General features: G+C 35.7%; 1 protein-coding gene across 3 annotated transcripts in view; it reads right to left on the bottom strand.

Moving 5' to 3' along the window:
• The window catches only part of CEP83 (centrosomal protein 83), a 119191-nt gene that overhangs the window by 93998 nt on the left and 8575 nt on the right, over positions 1–16618 (bottom strand). The window contains exons 1-2 of one of the 3 annotated variants that reach the window (XM_041738319.1): positions 14263–14281; positions 12269–12391 (exon numbers count right to left, since the gene is read on the bottom strand). The exons of 1 other annotated variant lie outside the window; for it this stretch is intronic. The gene's annotated coding sequence lies outside the window, so the exon portion shown is untranslated. Of the gene's footprint in view, positions 1–12268; positions 12392–14262; positions 14302–16618 lie in introns of those variants that run through there. One more of the 3 variants, XM_041738320.1, reaches the window with a different exon arrangement.

Below are 16618 nucleotides of genomic sequence, written 5' to 3'. Positions count from 1 at the left end.
AGCGCAGCCCTTGATTTCAGTCTTCTGGTCTCCAAGTTGTAAAAGAATAAATCTTTGTTGTTCTAAGCCCTGCCAGTATGTGGTAATTTGCTCCAATAGCTACAGATAACTAGCACACTGGCTTTCTCTTCAGCCTATTATTCATCATAAATATTACCCTAATGCAAAATTTCTAACACAATTTTAAATTCCTACCATACTCAGGTTTTTCTGATTTCAACCAATCAATATATAGGTATCAAATACTCACGGAATATATAAATGTCATTAGGCACTCAAACTATAAAATAAAAGAAATGATTCTTATTGTATATTTACTAAATTCAAAACACAAATTTTTCTAGAAGTACATGGTTGAAAAAAACTTTTAAAAAAGAAAAGTTAAAACAGATTACTCTTACCAGTCTGTTAATCAGGGAGCACTTATTACATGAAATAGTCTCTGTAAAAGGCAGTTTTTAAAGATGCAACACAATCCCTCTCCAAATACCTCATCTTTCCCTCCTTGCAGCTCTTACTATCATATAACTATGCCCAAAGGTCCTTCTTATCACTTCTTTTGATTAATCCCAGCTCTACAGACCTACCTATGACATTTTCTTTTGCACAGGAGCTGTATTTCTTAAGCAATGGTACAATGTCTGACGAAAAGGATGGAAATTCAAAATATTCTAAAAGCACAGCTGCTGATGCTCATGGAAAGCTTCCAAAACACATTCCATTAAAAAGCACATGCTATGCCTTTGAACATTTCAAAACAATGGTTTAAATACTGCATGCCCCTGAAGTGAATGCTGTTTTTTTAAAAACACTAAAAGTGTAAGGAGAACTACATCAGGCACTACTTCATGTATAACAAAACATTAGAAATTAATGTCTTTAAAATCCAGAGAGAACACTACACCAGTCACCCAAACAGCCTTTGGATAGCCATCCCAGGGTGTCTTGTATACAAAAAAGTGTCACAACTTGACACCCTGCCAAAACCTGAAGTGCAGCTGGGAACAAACCCTTCAAAACCCTGGGAAGGTGCCAGGCCCCATAATTGTGACTTAGAATGAGACGGGAGGGCAAGGAAAGAGGAAGGGAAGAAGATATGTATTAGCGTGGTTAGCAATCAACCACCAAGCACTCTGAATTAAAATATTACTCTAATAATTGTACTGTCTGCCTCCACACAGCTTAATTCACACAAAAGAATTCTAGAAAATAGGATATAGCAACCAGTCAACCTCAAATACTTAGAAATGTTACAAAAATCTCTGAAAAGTTGTGTTCTGAAAACCCAAAGTGACTGTTGTCTTAACCATACTTCAAATTCATTTTGTTTCTTAGTGTAGACTCTCTTGCACATAACATGGGACTTTCCAAAAGATTTATGAGTACTTAATGCCTTTGTGTGTATTGTAGTGGCTTCTTTGCTCATAGCCCCAAACACCTGAAATAGATAAAGCTACCTATAGTTTGTAAATACAATATGAAGACTGTCTACTGATCTGACAATATATCCTGGAAATTATTTGCTTTTAAAATAAATTCGAGTTATCTCCATGAGATTTATGCCTTAGCATGAAAAGTTAAATGAAAGGAAAAAATTGAAAAAAGAAAAAAACTGATGAGTTCAACTGATATTTTTGATCAAGTTAACATAAACATTCTCTTTTTCATCTTTGAGGATCTACCAGAAAGAAAGAAAAGTATAAAAATTTTCAGAGCCAGAAAAGGTAAATAAAAATCCTCAAGACATATAGGGTAGTTTTAAAACTATAGCTTTAAAACAAAAGGCAATTGAACAATCAGTATTTAAGGCTACCACACCATATTTACTGAGTGGTCCACTTATACTAAGAGATCTCTGAGAGGGATACAAAACTATGCAGACCGTCAAGTCAAGCAGACTTAGCAAGGAAGAGTTTTGCCCATAACAACAGACATTTTCTAAGTATCTGTTATATGCTAGATGTTGCTGAGTATAGGGATATAGTAATAAATGAAAATATTGCCCTCAAATAAGTTCATGTTGGTCAGTGAAACACACATGTTAACCAACAACTGCTGACTAAACAAGGATAACAAAAAATTTATTAGGTATTAAATCCTTTTTGTACTTAAAATTTTTTTGCCCTGTGCATATATTACCAATTCCAAGTAATAAATGAAATCAGAAAGTTTTAAACATATAAAACAATGTAATATATCAGTAGGTAGTATGGGTACACAGGGAAGAGAGACTTAATTCTGCTAGAGAAGCTGTCAGGGAAGACTTCACAAAGAAGGTAATCCTAAGATAAAGAAGCAGAGAAAAAACATGCGGTTGGAAGGCAGAGATGGAAGACAACTTTGTCGGTAGGGGATACCAGGTAGGGAGCAGATGAGCCTGCAGGGGCAAGGCAGGGCCTTGAAGGAAATGTGCAAGACACTGGAGTTTATCCTGGAGTCTAGAAGAGCCAATGAAAGGTTTTAAGCTTGTGGGTAGATGAAGGACAGTACAGGGTGGGTGGTTTCAGATTTGTATTTAAGAAAAATGACTAGGTTACCCAACATGTGTAGAATAAACTGGGGTGGACTAGAGTGAGGGAGATCCTAGAAAAAAAGATGAAAAGGCTGCGAAAGTTATGATAAAGATCTGAACAAAAATAGTGGCAGCAAGTAGTCAATAGGAAATGGTCTTGAAAACAAATATGGAGGTAGAAGTAACAGAATTAGTAGATATTGACACCTCTCTCCTGCAAAAAAAAAAAAAAAAGAATTATTTTGATATTAGCTAAAAGGCCAACCAGAAAAACAGGAAAGAAAAAAAAAAGCAAAATGGAATCCAGTTAAAATAGAAGAAAGGTTGTTTCAAAGATTACAAGCACTAATCTTCCATATGAAAAAAAATTAAGCACAGCAACCTCTGGCAAAAGCATCTCAGTAAATGCAAATACCATCATAGTACAACACTCAAAATATCCACCTTTCTTCCATAGGGATTTCATCAGCAGAAGGGTAAACACTAAACCTTGCTCTGTCAGGAACAAAGACATAAAATAAGTATTTTGTTCTCTAAATGTCCACCTTCTGTAACTCCTCCTCATTCTTTCCTTCAAACAATCATCTCTATAGCAACATACTCTTAAGAAACTCGTGGGTGGAAAGCATATGTTTTTGCAAAAATATGAGAACTCAAGAACACGACTACTCTATTTTTCCCTTTAATATAAGAGATTCACAATACACCCTGAAAGATAACTGCAATGTATGGAACAAAAAAAAAAAATAGACTTTAAAATACAAGGAAATGAAAAAATTGGTATTGCACATGCTTATATGGAAATTCTTTTTATAGGTTACAATGACACCTTGTGGTAAGGCTTTTTAGACAATATAACTTACCTTGGAAAATATTTTTACACCAGAAATATAAGAAAACTGGCTTAGAAAATAGGAATGTCCAAGGTCATATGTTGAAGTGGAATGAACATGTACAATGATCCATTTGGAAAAATAAGCGAGGCTCTTCAAAAATTAAAAATAGAACTACTATATGATCCAGCAGTTCCATTCTTGCCATTTATTGGAAGAAAATGAAAATACTAACCTGAAAAGATATATGCACCCACACACGTGCTGCAGCATTTACAATGCCCAAGATACAGGAACAACCTAAATACCCATCAGTGGATGAATGGATAAGAAAATTGCGACAAACACACACTAACACACAATGGAATATTATTCAGCCATTAAAAAAATAATGAAATCTTGTCATCTGTGATAACACGGGTGGACCTCAAGGGCAATATGCTAAGTGAAATAACTCAGGCAGAGATAAATAAGTGCCCCTGCTCCACAGATACACACACACAAACACCCCAAGCTTATAGAGTGGTGGTTGCCGGAGGCAAGAGATGAGGGGTGGGAAAAAATGAATGACCTGTTTTTACTGTTTAAATAAACTGTATTTTAAAAATAGAAAAGAAGAAGGGCCTGGCTGGCTCAGTTGGTGGAGCATGACTCTTGACCTCAAGGTTGTGAATTCAAGCCCCACGTGGGGTGTACAGACTACTTAAAAAATATATATCTAAAAAAAAAAAGAAAGAAAGAAAAACGACTCAAAAACAACCTACTTTTGAAATCTGGGGCAAAATTTGTAACAATGGCAATCCCTTCACATGAGAATATGGACACAAGGATTATGGACTATGAAACTAATTTTGTCATTACTCCTTTCTCAATTAAATAGGTATTACATTAAAAATTTCAATCTTGATTGACCCAATAATTAACAAAACTTATAATTATCTTTTCATCAAGAGTTTGTTTCCTAAACTATGCTAAACACTAGTAAATATAAAAGTTAATAATGCACTTTGTATACAATCACCTTTATGAATCTCTGAAATATTCTTCTCCCTTACCATCTACAGTACCATGATCACCTTCCGACCTCTCTCTCTCTTATTTGTTCCTGTTCTCCCAGTCACCATGAGAACCTCTGAAAGTCAAGTTGCTTCTCTCACTGCTTCGTTTTTTACACCTATTTGAATGACACTCAAATTTACACCCACATTCCTAAAGCAGCTCATAACTCCTACTCTAATCACATGTCCCATCCACAACGGAAGCTCAAGATAAGAATTAAACTCATTAACTTCAATTTTCCATCTGCCTCCTTTAAAAAAAATACCACTATCCTCCCCTTACTTCTTAGTACACAACTCGTTCCCCAACTCCCATTAGTAATAAATTATTAATCTTGTTGATTCTTCTTCATCTACCTCTTGGTTTTAATCATTCTTCTTCATTTCTAGAACCATCACCCTCTAGGGCAAAACCACAAGTATTTTACACTTGGTGGTTTACTCTAAGAGAATCTCCTAAACACATGCCAGATTTTGGTCTTTCTTCATCCTTACATAACCTACAAATATCTACCAGGATAATCTTTCTCATACACCATATTCATCACTGTAACTACACTTTTATAATCCTTCCTATTGTTCACTGGATCAAATCTGAACTTCTCAAACTCCAAAAACCCTGCATTTGTATAGGGAGTTGGCTCCTGCAAACATTTCATTCTGCTGCTTCACAAGGCTCCTTTGCTAGAGTCAACTGAATTTGCTTTACAGTCCCTCATACGCTTATTCTTGCCTTCACAACTGTGTTCATAAAGTTATATCAAATTAAAATACCTGCTTAAATCTCTTCAATTAATCTACAAATCAAGGTCAGAGTCAAACCTAAAACCCTACAATCTAAACAATCATGAAACTACTTTCAGAGCTTATAGTTACTTTAAATGTAAACATAAATAGCTTTTGCCCATCTTTCTGCTCTAGTTGTTTCTGACTTATGCTTAACCTCCAAATATTTATTCTATGTTTTATCACATCTGCACTTTTTCCCCTTTAGTGCTTTATATAATTATGGAAAATATCTTTCTAAAGAAACTCTTAAGTTGCTCAAAGGAAAAACCATAATCTTCTACTTCTTGGGTCATCTTCCTAACTCCCTATTCCAGTAAAATTAATGACAAAAGTGAACCTCAAAATTTCTGTGATATGAATCCTACTTTCCCACAGGCTTACAGTGTAATTTCAGAGATGGTGAAGGATGCCACCAAGAACACTGTTTGCTAATCAACAATGTGTGCTTTATAACAGTTATCCATCAAGACATTTCTGTCTGGAAAAAAAATTCTGAGGACAGTCTGGTAATCAAATATCGAACATATCCTTTGACCTAGCAATTCCACATTAGGAATCAATTCTAAGAAATTAATCAGAGATGTATACCAACATTTGGGTTCAGGGATCACCTTCATTTATCATTCAGTGAATATTTACTGAGTATGTCCCAAGGGCCAGGTAGAAGTAGAAGGCACCCTACCTTCACCATGCTTACATCATAGTGCTATTTATTATGGAAAAACAGACAATTTTTTAAAAAGCATGTTTAATAGTAAGTTATGCCATATCCATGGATCAGATAGTAATCCAATTAAGACACTAAGATGCTAATTTCTCCCAAATTCAATGCAATGCCATTTAAAATCCCAGCAAACTATAAAAATTAACAACCTAATTCTAAAATTCATATGGAAGCAAAAAGGACCTGGAATAGCCAAAAGAACAAACTGGAGAACTTACACTACCTGGTTTCACAACTTACTAAATGCAACAAAAATCAAAATTGCGTGACATTAATGTCAACACAGATACATAAATCCATTAAGAGTAAAGTTCAGAAATAGATTCAAACATATGGGGCCAACTGATTTTTGGCAAAAATGCGAAGTCAATTCAATGAAACCAGGCAGTCTTTTCAATAAATGGTCCTGGGACAACTGCCTTTCCATGTGCAAAAAATGAATTTCAAGTTGTACATCACACCAAACACAAAAATGGACTCAAAATGTGTATCTAAGCATAAAACATTAAAACTCTTAGAGGAAAAAAATAACAAAATCATTTTAATAATGAGTTAAAGATTTCTTTAAATTGGTTATTAAAATTAACAAGTTAATTTTACATCAAAATTAAGAACTTACATATTTAAAAGACAGCAGAATATAAGTGAAGATAAGCAAGATTGGAGGAATAATTTATAAATCATATATTGAAAAGGGACTTACATTAGAACACATGAATTCTAAAAACCCAATAACTCAACTTAATAACAAAAAAAATAGCCAAAATATCTGAACACTTTGCCAAAGAAAATACAAAAATGTATAAACACTTGAGAAGATGTTAAATATCATTAGTTATTCGTGAAATACGAACTAAAAACACAGTGTAATACTACTATACACCTATTAAAATGATTAAAATTTAAAAGGCTGATTTTACAAATATAGACTAGAATGTAGAGGAATTAAAACTGTTATAAACTATGGGTGGGAATGTAAAATGAGAAAATCATTTACTCTTTAAGAAACTGCCAGATACCACATAATCCAGCCATTTCACATATAAGTATTCACGTAAGAGAAATCAGAGTACATCCACATGAAGACTTCTACATAAATGTTTATAGCAGCCTTATTTGTGAGTCTCAAACACAGATCAAGAAGTGAATGACTAAACAAATTGCGATATATCCATAAAATAGAACACTATTCAATAAACATGAACTCCTCACCATGAATGAATCTCAAAATAATTATGCTGAGTGAAAAAAAAATCTAAACAAAAAGAGTACATGTTATTTGATTTACATAAAATTCCAGAAAATGCAAACCAATTATAAAGCCAGAAAGCAGATGAATGATTGCCTGAAAATGGGAAAGAATAAGCAGTTGGAGAGAATAGAAGCAAAAGGGAAGGATCACAAAGGGGCATGAGAAAACTTTTAGAGGTGATGGATATATTTATCCATCTTGACTGTGGTGATGGTTTCACAAGTATATACATATATCAAAACTTCAATTTAAAAAATGTACAATTTGTTATTTATCAGTTATATTCAGTAAAGCTGTTTTTTTTAAAGATTTTATTTATTTATTCATGAGAGAGAGAGAGAGAGAGAGGCGGAGACACAGGCAGAGGGAGAAGCAGGCTCCATGCAGGAAGCCTGATGTGGGACTCGATCCTGGGTCTCCAGGATCAGGCCCTGGGCCAAAGGTAGGCGCTAAACTGCTGAGCCATCCAGGGATCCTCAATAAAGCTGTTTTTAAAAATAAACATGAACTATTAAAAAAAAAAAAAAAAACTTTCCTGAAAGTGAATTCTAGGTCTAAATGTCACAGTTAAATTTTTCTTTAAAAAAAAAAAAAAAGTTATGGAAGACTATTGTTTTTAAAGATTTTATTTATTCATGAGAAACACAGAGAGGAGGGGGAGACAGAGAGAGAGAGACAGAGACAGAGACAGAGAGAGAGAGAGGCAGAGACACAGGCAGAAGCAGGCTCCATGCAGGGAGCCTGACGTGGGACTCGATTCCAGGTCTCCAGGATCATGCCCTGGGCCGAAGGTGGTGCTAAACCACTGAGCCACCCGGGCTGCCCTATTGAAGACTATTTAAGATTATAAGGAAACATTTGTTATAGAAGTGGTTCAGTGGGCTACGTGACTGACTCTGGATTTCAGCTCAGGTCTAAATCTCAGGGTCCTAAATTTAAGCTCCACATTGGGCTGTATGCTGGGGGTGAAGCCCACTTAAAAACAAAAGTAGAAAAACAGAGACTACAAATTACTCTTGTTATATAATCCTTATTTTGTAAAAAGCCTATTTACATGCCTATATATGCATAGAAAAAAAAAAACAAAAAAGATGAGCACAAAAATATTATCTGTGGATCACAGGAGTGACTTTGCACATTTCCCTCATATTTATTTTATGACAAACATAAATTATATTTATAACCAGAAGGGAAATATCAATGGAAAAAAAGGAGGAAAACCTCAAAGTCCACTTGAAGACCAAAGGAGGAAGAAAAAAGTCTGCCCTTTGCACATCAGAAAATAGTGACTATATATTTTTAAAAATGAGACTTGGGGAGCTCAGGTGGCTCAGCAGTTTAGTGCCATCTTCAGCCCGGGGTGTGATCCTGGAGACCCAGAATCAGGTCCCACATCGGGCTCCCTGCATGGAGCTGCTTCTCACTCTGCCTGTGTCTTTGCCTCTCTCTCTCTCTCTCTCTCTCTCTCTCTCTCTCTCTCTGCCTCTCATGATTAAATAAATAAAATCTTTTTAAAATGATAATAAAAAAATAAATAAAAATGAGACTTGAAGTTAAAGCCTTCACTTCAAGAAATAACCCAAAAGTCCTCAAATTCCATTCCTTTCCATGCAAGTTTATACAATACTCAAAAATATATTCAAAAAAACTAGTTGCTGTCAGCCCCAAACCCATTCTCTATAGAATTACCATCTATGACATCACTTAAAAGTCTCTTATCAATATGATTTTTATCTAAAACAGCAGTATTCAATTTTGGCAAATGATCTTCAAATTAAATCTTACAGAACTCCAATATTAAGAGCAGAATGTCATTTTATTCGTGTTTTAATTCAGAATATTTTATAAAGACACATATCAGATCTTTATTTCCATTTCAGTTAATATGCTAGAGGTCTCTAATGTTTTTAAACTCAGTTTAGAGCACATTTAGATATATTTATCTTTTATTGTAACTTTTACAATAGTTGAAGATGTAGTTAAACAACATTCAAACAAAACCTTGGTAGAATTCTGAAGTATATCCCACTCAATAGTTTTGCAAAATTGGTCAATAAAGGTCAATTCAAGCTTATTAATATAGTATACAAAACCCTTTACAATGTGGGCTCTCTTTACCCTTCCATTCTCCTCTCTCACTACTCTGATATATACTTATGCCCTAACAAAACTAAACTGCTTGTAGATCATTGAACACACACATTTGCTCACCTCGTTTTGACCCCTCTGCCTCGAATGTAATAAAGATTACATTACATAAATGTAATATTTTTTTAATAAAGATTTTATTTATTCATGAGAGAGAGAGAGGCAGAGACACAGGCAGAGGGAGAAAGACTCCATGCAGGGAACCCGACGTGGAACTTGATCCCGGATCTCCAGAATCACACCCTGAGCTGAAGGCGGCTCTAAACCACTGAGCCACCGGGGCTGCCCTGGAATGTAATCTCCTAATCTTACTTTTCACTCGTTTTTATATTCAACACAATCACTACTTCCTTCTGAAAGTCTTTTCTAGATGTTTCTTTCTTTTCCTCTAATCCATTCTGAGTCATTGTGAACTTTTCCATAATGCCAAGTATTTATACACATGGATTTATTTTACCGTATCATAATCAGCTATTTGTATTCCAATCTCCTGCACTAGGCTAAGCCCTCCTTGAGATCAATTATGTTTTGGTCATCTTAATACTCCCCAAACCTTACATAATAGCTAGAACATGGCCGGTAGTCAATAAACACTTGTTGAAGGAATAGTAAGCAGTTTCTTCCACTTATCAAAAGGACAGGAAAAGCAAGAAACTGCATAGGTCTTGAGATTCTACAACCACAAATGCTTTATAATCTGATGCTTGAGGAAAATGATGGAATTTAAGTCAACAAGCACATCTGGAGTAACTAATAAATGCCTAATATTGTGCAAAGGATTATGAGTGATACAAAAGAAGGGTGGCCTGGCTAGCTGTTGGTTGAGTGTCTAGCTTTAGCTCAAGTCATGATTTCCAGGTCCTGGGATAAAGCCCCATGGTGGGATTCCTGCTCAGCAAGTTTACTTCTCCTTCTCTCCACCATTTATGTCTTTCTGGAAAGAAAAGAAAGAAAGGAAAGAAAGGAAAGAAAGGAAAGAAAAGAAAAAGAAAGAAAAGAAAGGAAGGAACGAACGAACGAATGAGAGAGAGGGAAAGAAAGAAAGAAAGAAAGAAAGAAAGAAAGAAAGAAAGAAAGAAAAAGAGAAAGAAAAAGAGAAAGAAAAAGAGAAAGAGAAAGAAAGAGAAAGGGATCCCTGGGTGGCACAGCGGTTTAGCGCCTGCCTTTGGCCCAGGGCGCGATCCTGGAGACCCGGGATCGAATCCCACGTCGGGCTCCGGGTGCATGGAGCCTCTGCCTATGTCTCTGCCTCTCTCTCTCTCTCTCTCTGTGACTATCATAAATAAATAAAAATTAAAAAAAAAAAAGAGAGAGAGAAAGAAAAGAAAAAAGGAGAAAAGAAAAGAAAAAAAAGTATGGGTTAAATTTCATCCTCCTGCTCCTGAAAGAATAATTCCACAGAGAAGTATAAAAACTGATTTCCTGGGGTGCCTGGGTGGCTCTGTCGGTTAAGTGTCCCACTTGTGATTTCAGCTCAGGTCATGAGATCCATGACCTGAGGCTCCATGCTCAGAGGGGAGTCTGCTTGAGAGTCTCTCACTCTCTCTTCTTCTTTCTGCCCCTCCTCCCACTCTCGTTCACTCTCTCTCCTCTTTCTGTAGAATAAATACATCATGAAAAAAAAAAAAAAAGGAAAGAAATGAAAAACAGATCTCCTACTTCCAGCATGAGAGAATGAGCAGGTTGATAAATCATTTTCACAAAAGAGCCAAACAACCATTTCAGTGATCTGGAATTCACTCAAAGGCATTCAACAAACTGAAAAGTGTTTATTCATGAAAACAACTGAACTCTGCGTAAGAAGAACATGAGTCTACAGCATACTTACCTTTGGCTACTCCCATCTCCCTCCACCTGTCAGTGTAGGAGTTTAACAAGCATAAGGCAAACTATGAAGAGCAGGATCACCACCACTACTTGATTTGAAGCACTATCAGTTAAAGCTGAGATCTCTATGGTAACCTAACAGTGAGGGCCAGTGGCACCTTTAGCCTGAGGCTGCAAGACTCTATGTGGCAAGCAACAAACTCACAGACTAGCTGGGGATTTCACAAGAGTTCTGGAAGTTGAGACTGCCTGGATGGAGGGTGGGGGCCAGGGAGCTTGATAAACTATTTATTAGTGTAGGTTAAACTAAGACTGTGTACTGGAGACTGACACAGGTCCATGCCACTTACACATCCTGAGCCAATAAAGCTATGCATATGGCAAAAAAGGCTGATGCAAAGTAAAAGCCAGGCAAACTTGAAAATGATCTATGTCTGAAAGCACTCCCTTATCCTCATACAGATCTGTCAGCAGTACTAGCCATATTAGTATTAAGCATTAACTGTATTTTGTCAAGCTTGGGTTTTTTTGTTTTTTGTTTTTTAATATTTTATTCATTCATCAGAGACACAGAGAGAGGGAGAAGCAGGGAGCCCGATGTGGAACTCAATCCCAGGACTCCAGGACCATGCCCTGGGCCGAAGGCAGGAGCTAAACCGCTGAGCCACCCAGGGACCCCCATGGGTTAAGCCTTTTGAACACAACTTCTGACCAATCTTTGGTTGAACACTGAGGTATGCAGACACAGGAAGCCATGTTTGAAAACATATATAAAAACCCAGTAGACATCAAGAATAACATAATACAGGGGCACCTGGGTAGTTCAGTCAGTTAAGTGTCTGCCTTCAGATATACTCATGATCCTAGGGGCCTGGGATCAAGTCTGCATCAGGCTCCTTGCTCAATAGGAAATCTGCTCCTCCCTCTGCCTCTGCCCGCACCCCCAGCTTGTGCGCGTGCTCTCTCTCCCTCTCACACACAAATAAATAAAATACTTTAAAAAAATTAAAAACAACATAATGTAGGGGAAAGAGACTTCATAAATTTAGACCAAATTACTCAACAAACAAAAAAAACCAACCTCCAAGAAAAAACCCAAAACATAGAGCTGCTTCAAAATATTACCTTAAAATCCAGTATTCAACAAAAAAATAGAATACAAGTCTTCTCAGGAAGAAAAACAGCAAACAAAAGATGTCTCTGAGTGTCTCCAGATATCCATTTTGGCACACAAAAACTTCAAAGAAGCTGTAATAAATACATTCAAAGAAACAAAAGAAAGCATCTTTAAAGAACTCAAAGAAAAGTATGATGGCAATGACTCAGATGACTAAAAATCTCAGAAAGAGAATTGCTTTTTAAAATGCAAATTCTGAGGTTGAAAGTTTACTTATTGAAATAAACTCACAAGAGAGGCTCCACAGTAGATCTGAGATGACAGAAGACAGAAATAATGAACTAGAAGATCAACAGAAAGTATCCATTCTGAAGAACACAGAGAAGAAAAATAATAAAGAGAAATGAACAGAATATCAGATTCTGTATATAAAGTGTATCAACACACATGTAATGAGAGTTCCAAAAGAGGAAGAAAGCAACAGGGGAAAAAAAAAAAAAAAAAAAAAAAAAGTTAAGAAATAATGGTTAAGGGACACCTGGATGGCTCAGGGAGTGATTCTAGGGTCTGGGATCGATCAAATCCAGCATGGGGCTCCCTGCAAGAAGCCTGCTTCTCCCTTTGCCCCTCTTCTCTGTGTCTGTCATGAATGAATGAATGAATGAATGAATGAATAAAAGAAAAAAGAAAGAGAGGGAAGGAGGGAGGAAGGGAAGAAGGAAGAGGGAGAAAGAGAGATAAAGAAAAAGAACAGCCCAAATTTGAAGAAAAACATTAATTTAACTATTCAAGAAGCCCAGCAAATCCAACACAAACAGATCAACACCAAAACAAACTGCTGATAGACAAAAAAAATTTTTTAAATAAACAACAAAAGACAACAAACCTTAAAAGGAGCAAGAGAAAAATGACTCATCACATCAAAGGAACAATGATATGATTAACAGCTGGCACCCCATCAGAAACAATGAGGCCAGAAAAACAATGTAATTTAAACAAAAAAGCTCTCAACTAAGAATTCTGTATTCAGCAAAACAGTCCTTCAAACATGATAGTGAAATAAAGATAAATGAAGTTTGAGAGAATCTGCTGCTCTCCAACATGATTTAGGAGACTACACCAGAAAGTAACAAATACATAGGAAAAAGAAAAATAAAGCCTGTTAAAAATTATATAGGTAAACACAAAAATTCTAGATATATAATTGTTCCCATTACTTTTCTTCACTTCTTTTAAAAAATTAGATTATATAAAGCAATAAAGTGCTAAAAAAATAATAAAATAAAAAATAAAGTACTGTCTGGCTGGGTTTATAATATGCATAACTGCATAATATGCATGACAATAACAGAATAAAGAAAGAGGAAAAAGAGATACACTAAAGTCAAGTTTCTATAATTCATCAGAATTAAGTTAGTATCATTCTGAAGGGGGCCATAAGTGTTTATCACGAGAGCAACCAATATGAAAATAACATATTGAATGAAATGAACAGAAAAAAATGTTTCACTAAAAAATATTTAACACAAAGTCAGTAAAGGAGGAAAAGGGAGGGGGGAACATGATACAAACAGAAAATCACAAAACAGCAGATATAAATCCAACATCAACAATTATATTAAATGTGAATGGACTATACACCTCCATGCAAAAGGCAGACAACATAAGACTGAATTAACAAAAACAAGACCCAACTGTATGCAGTCTACAAGAGATATATCTTAGGTTCAAAGACATAAAAATGTTAAAATTAAAAAACAGAAAAAATATATACTATGTAAACAGTAACTGTAAGAAAGCTAGAGTAGCTATAGAACTAAAAAGACAAAACCGAATTTAATACAAGAAATGTTACTTAAGGCAAAGAGGATTTTTTCATAATGATGAAACAGTCATGACAACAGGGAGACATAATAATTATAAGTCATACACATCTAACAACAAAACTCCAAAATACATGGAAGCAAAAAAGTAAAACTAAAAAGAAAAATAGAGGGGGCACCTGGGTGGCAGAGTTGGTTAAGCGTCTGACTCTTGGTTTCAGCGCAGGTCATGATCTCAGGGTCTTGAGATAGAGATCCACATCCAGTTCTGTGCTCAGCGTGGAGTCGGCTTGGGATTCTCTCTCTTCTTCTCTGCCCTTCCTCCCCACGCTCACTCACTTGCTAATAAATAAATTAAAAAGAGAGAGAGAGAGAGAGAGAGAGATGCGCCTGGGTGGCTCAGTCAGGTAAGCATCTGCCTTTGGCTCAAGTTAGGATCTTAGGGTCCTGGGATTGAGCTCCACATCAGCCTCCCTGCTCAGTGAGGAGTCTGCTTCTTCCTCTCCCTATGCCCCTTCCCCTGCTCATGGCTTTTTCTCTCTCTCCCTCTCTAATAAATAAACTCTTTTTAAAAGAGAGAGAGAAATAGACAATGCAACAAAATTAGTTGCAGAATATAATGAATGATAGAAAAAGAAAATCTGCAAGGATACAGAAGACTTGACAAACACTATCAATGAACTTTAAATAACTGACAGTATAAACTGCAGAATACGTATTCTCTTCAAATACACATAAAACATTCCATCTAATACACCATATGCTGGGCCACAAAATAAATCTCTGTAAATTTAAAAATACTGAAATCATGAAAAGTACCTTATTTGATCCCAATAGAATCAGAGACCCACAAGAGAAAGAAAACTGAGAATACTCCCAAATACTGGTAAATTCAACAACAAACTTCTAAATAACCCATGGGTCAAAGAAATCACATGGAAAAATTAAATATATTTGAATTGAATAAAAACAAAAAGTGTATCAAAATGTATGGAAGGTAATTAAATCACTGCTCAGAGAGAAATTTATAGCTTTAAACAACTATCGGAAAAGAAGAAGGTCACAAATCAACAATCTAAGCTTCTACCTTAGGAAACAAGTGGGTGGAAAGAACACACTAAGCCTAAAGCAAGCAGAACAAAAAGACAAAAAAAAAAAAAATGTTAGAGTGGAAATCAAACAGAAAATAGAAAGAATAGAAGTAATCAAATAAAAGTTACTTTTTTAATTTATTTTTTTGATAAATTTTTTTGATAAATGGGGAGCAGAGGGTGAGAGAATCTTAAGCGGAATCTTAAGCGGACTGCGCTGAGCTCAATCTTACTGCCCAACCACCTGAGCTGACACCAAGGGTTGGACACTCAACCAACTGTGCCAGCCAGGCACCCCAAAAGTTGGCTCATTAAAAAGATCAATGGAACTGACACACTTAGATTTACCAGATTTTACCAGACACACTAGATTTACCAGAAAATAGAGCAAGGATGTAAATTACCAAAATAAGGAATGAGAGAACATTACCAACCTTAGAGTAACTTAAAAGACCATTTTAAAAATACAAAATTTTTATCAACAAATTAAATAATTAATATGAAGTGAACTAGTTCCTAAACAGCACACATTATCAAAACTCAAAAAGAAACAGAATATCAAATGGAACTGTAAACAAGCAAGTTAACTGAATTAGTAATTAAAAATCTTCCCACAAAGAAAAGCCCAGGCCCATACAGCTCTATAGGTAAATGCTATCAAATAGTTAAATAGCAATCCTTAGGAAACTATTTCAGAAAATATAGAAGGGGAAAACACCATCCTTCAATGAGACCACTGCTGTCCTTATACCAAGTTGGATAAAGGCATCACAAGAAACTAATAGACTAATATTGCTCATGAATATAAACACAAAATTCCTTAATAGAATCTAGGCAAACCAAATTTAGCAACATATAGAAGATACATGTTATGTGTATGTATATAGCACAACTGAGTGAAACTTATCCCAGGAATACAGAGTTGAGTCAACCTCTGAAAATCAATTATTGTAATACATCATATTAACAGAATAAAAGACAAAATCCATTATGATCATCTCATTGGATGCAGCAGGGAAAATCTAACAAAATCCAACACACATTCACAATTAAAAACTCAACAAATTAAAACAAAATGGAACTTCCTCAATCTAATAAAGGGCATCCACAGAGAACCTACACTTAACATTACACATAATAGTGAAAATCTTACATGCTTCCCCCTGAAGACCAGGAGCAATGCAATGCATTCCCAATGCTTATTACATCTTACTGAAGGATCTAGCCCATACAACAAAGTAAAAATGAATGTATTAACATCCAGATTGCAAAGATCTGATCTTATTAAACATGTATGTTGAGCAGCCCAGGTGGCTCAGTGGTTTAGTGCCGCCCTGATCCTGGAGACCCAGGATCGACTCCCACATCGGCCTCCCTGCATGAAGCCTGCTTCTCCCTGCGCCTGTGTCTCTGCCCCTGTCTCTCTCTCTGTCATGAATAAACA

Source organism: Vulpes lagopus, chromosome 23 (genome assembly GCF_018345385.1).
Source record: "Vulpes lagopus strain Blue_001 chromosome 23, ASM1834538v1, whole genome shotgun sequence".
NCBI classification, from domain to species: Eukaryota; Metazoa; Chordata; class Mammalia; order Carnivora; family Canidae; genus Vulpes; species Vulpes lagopus.
The sequence above is the reverse complement of the archived record's forward strand: the minus strand, read 5'-3'. Positions and strand labels throughout refer to the sequence as shown.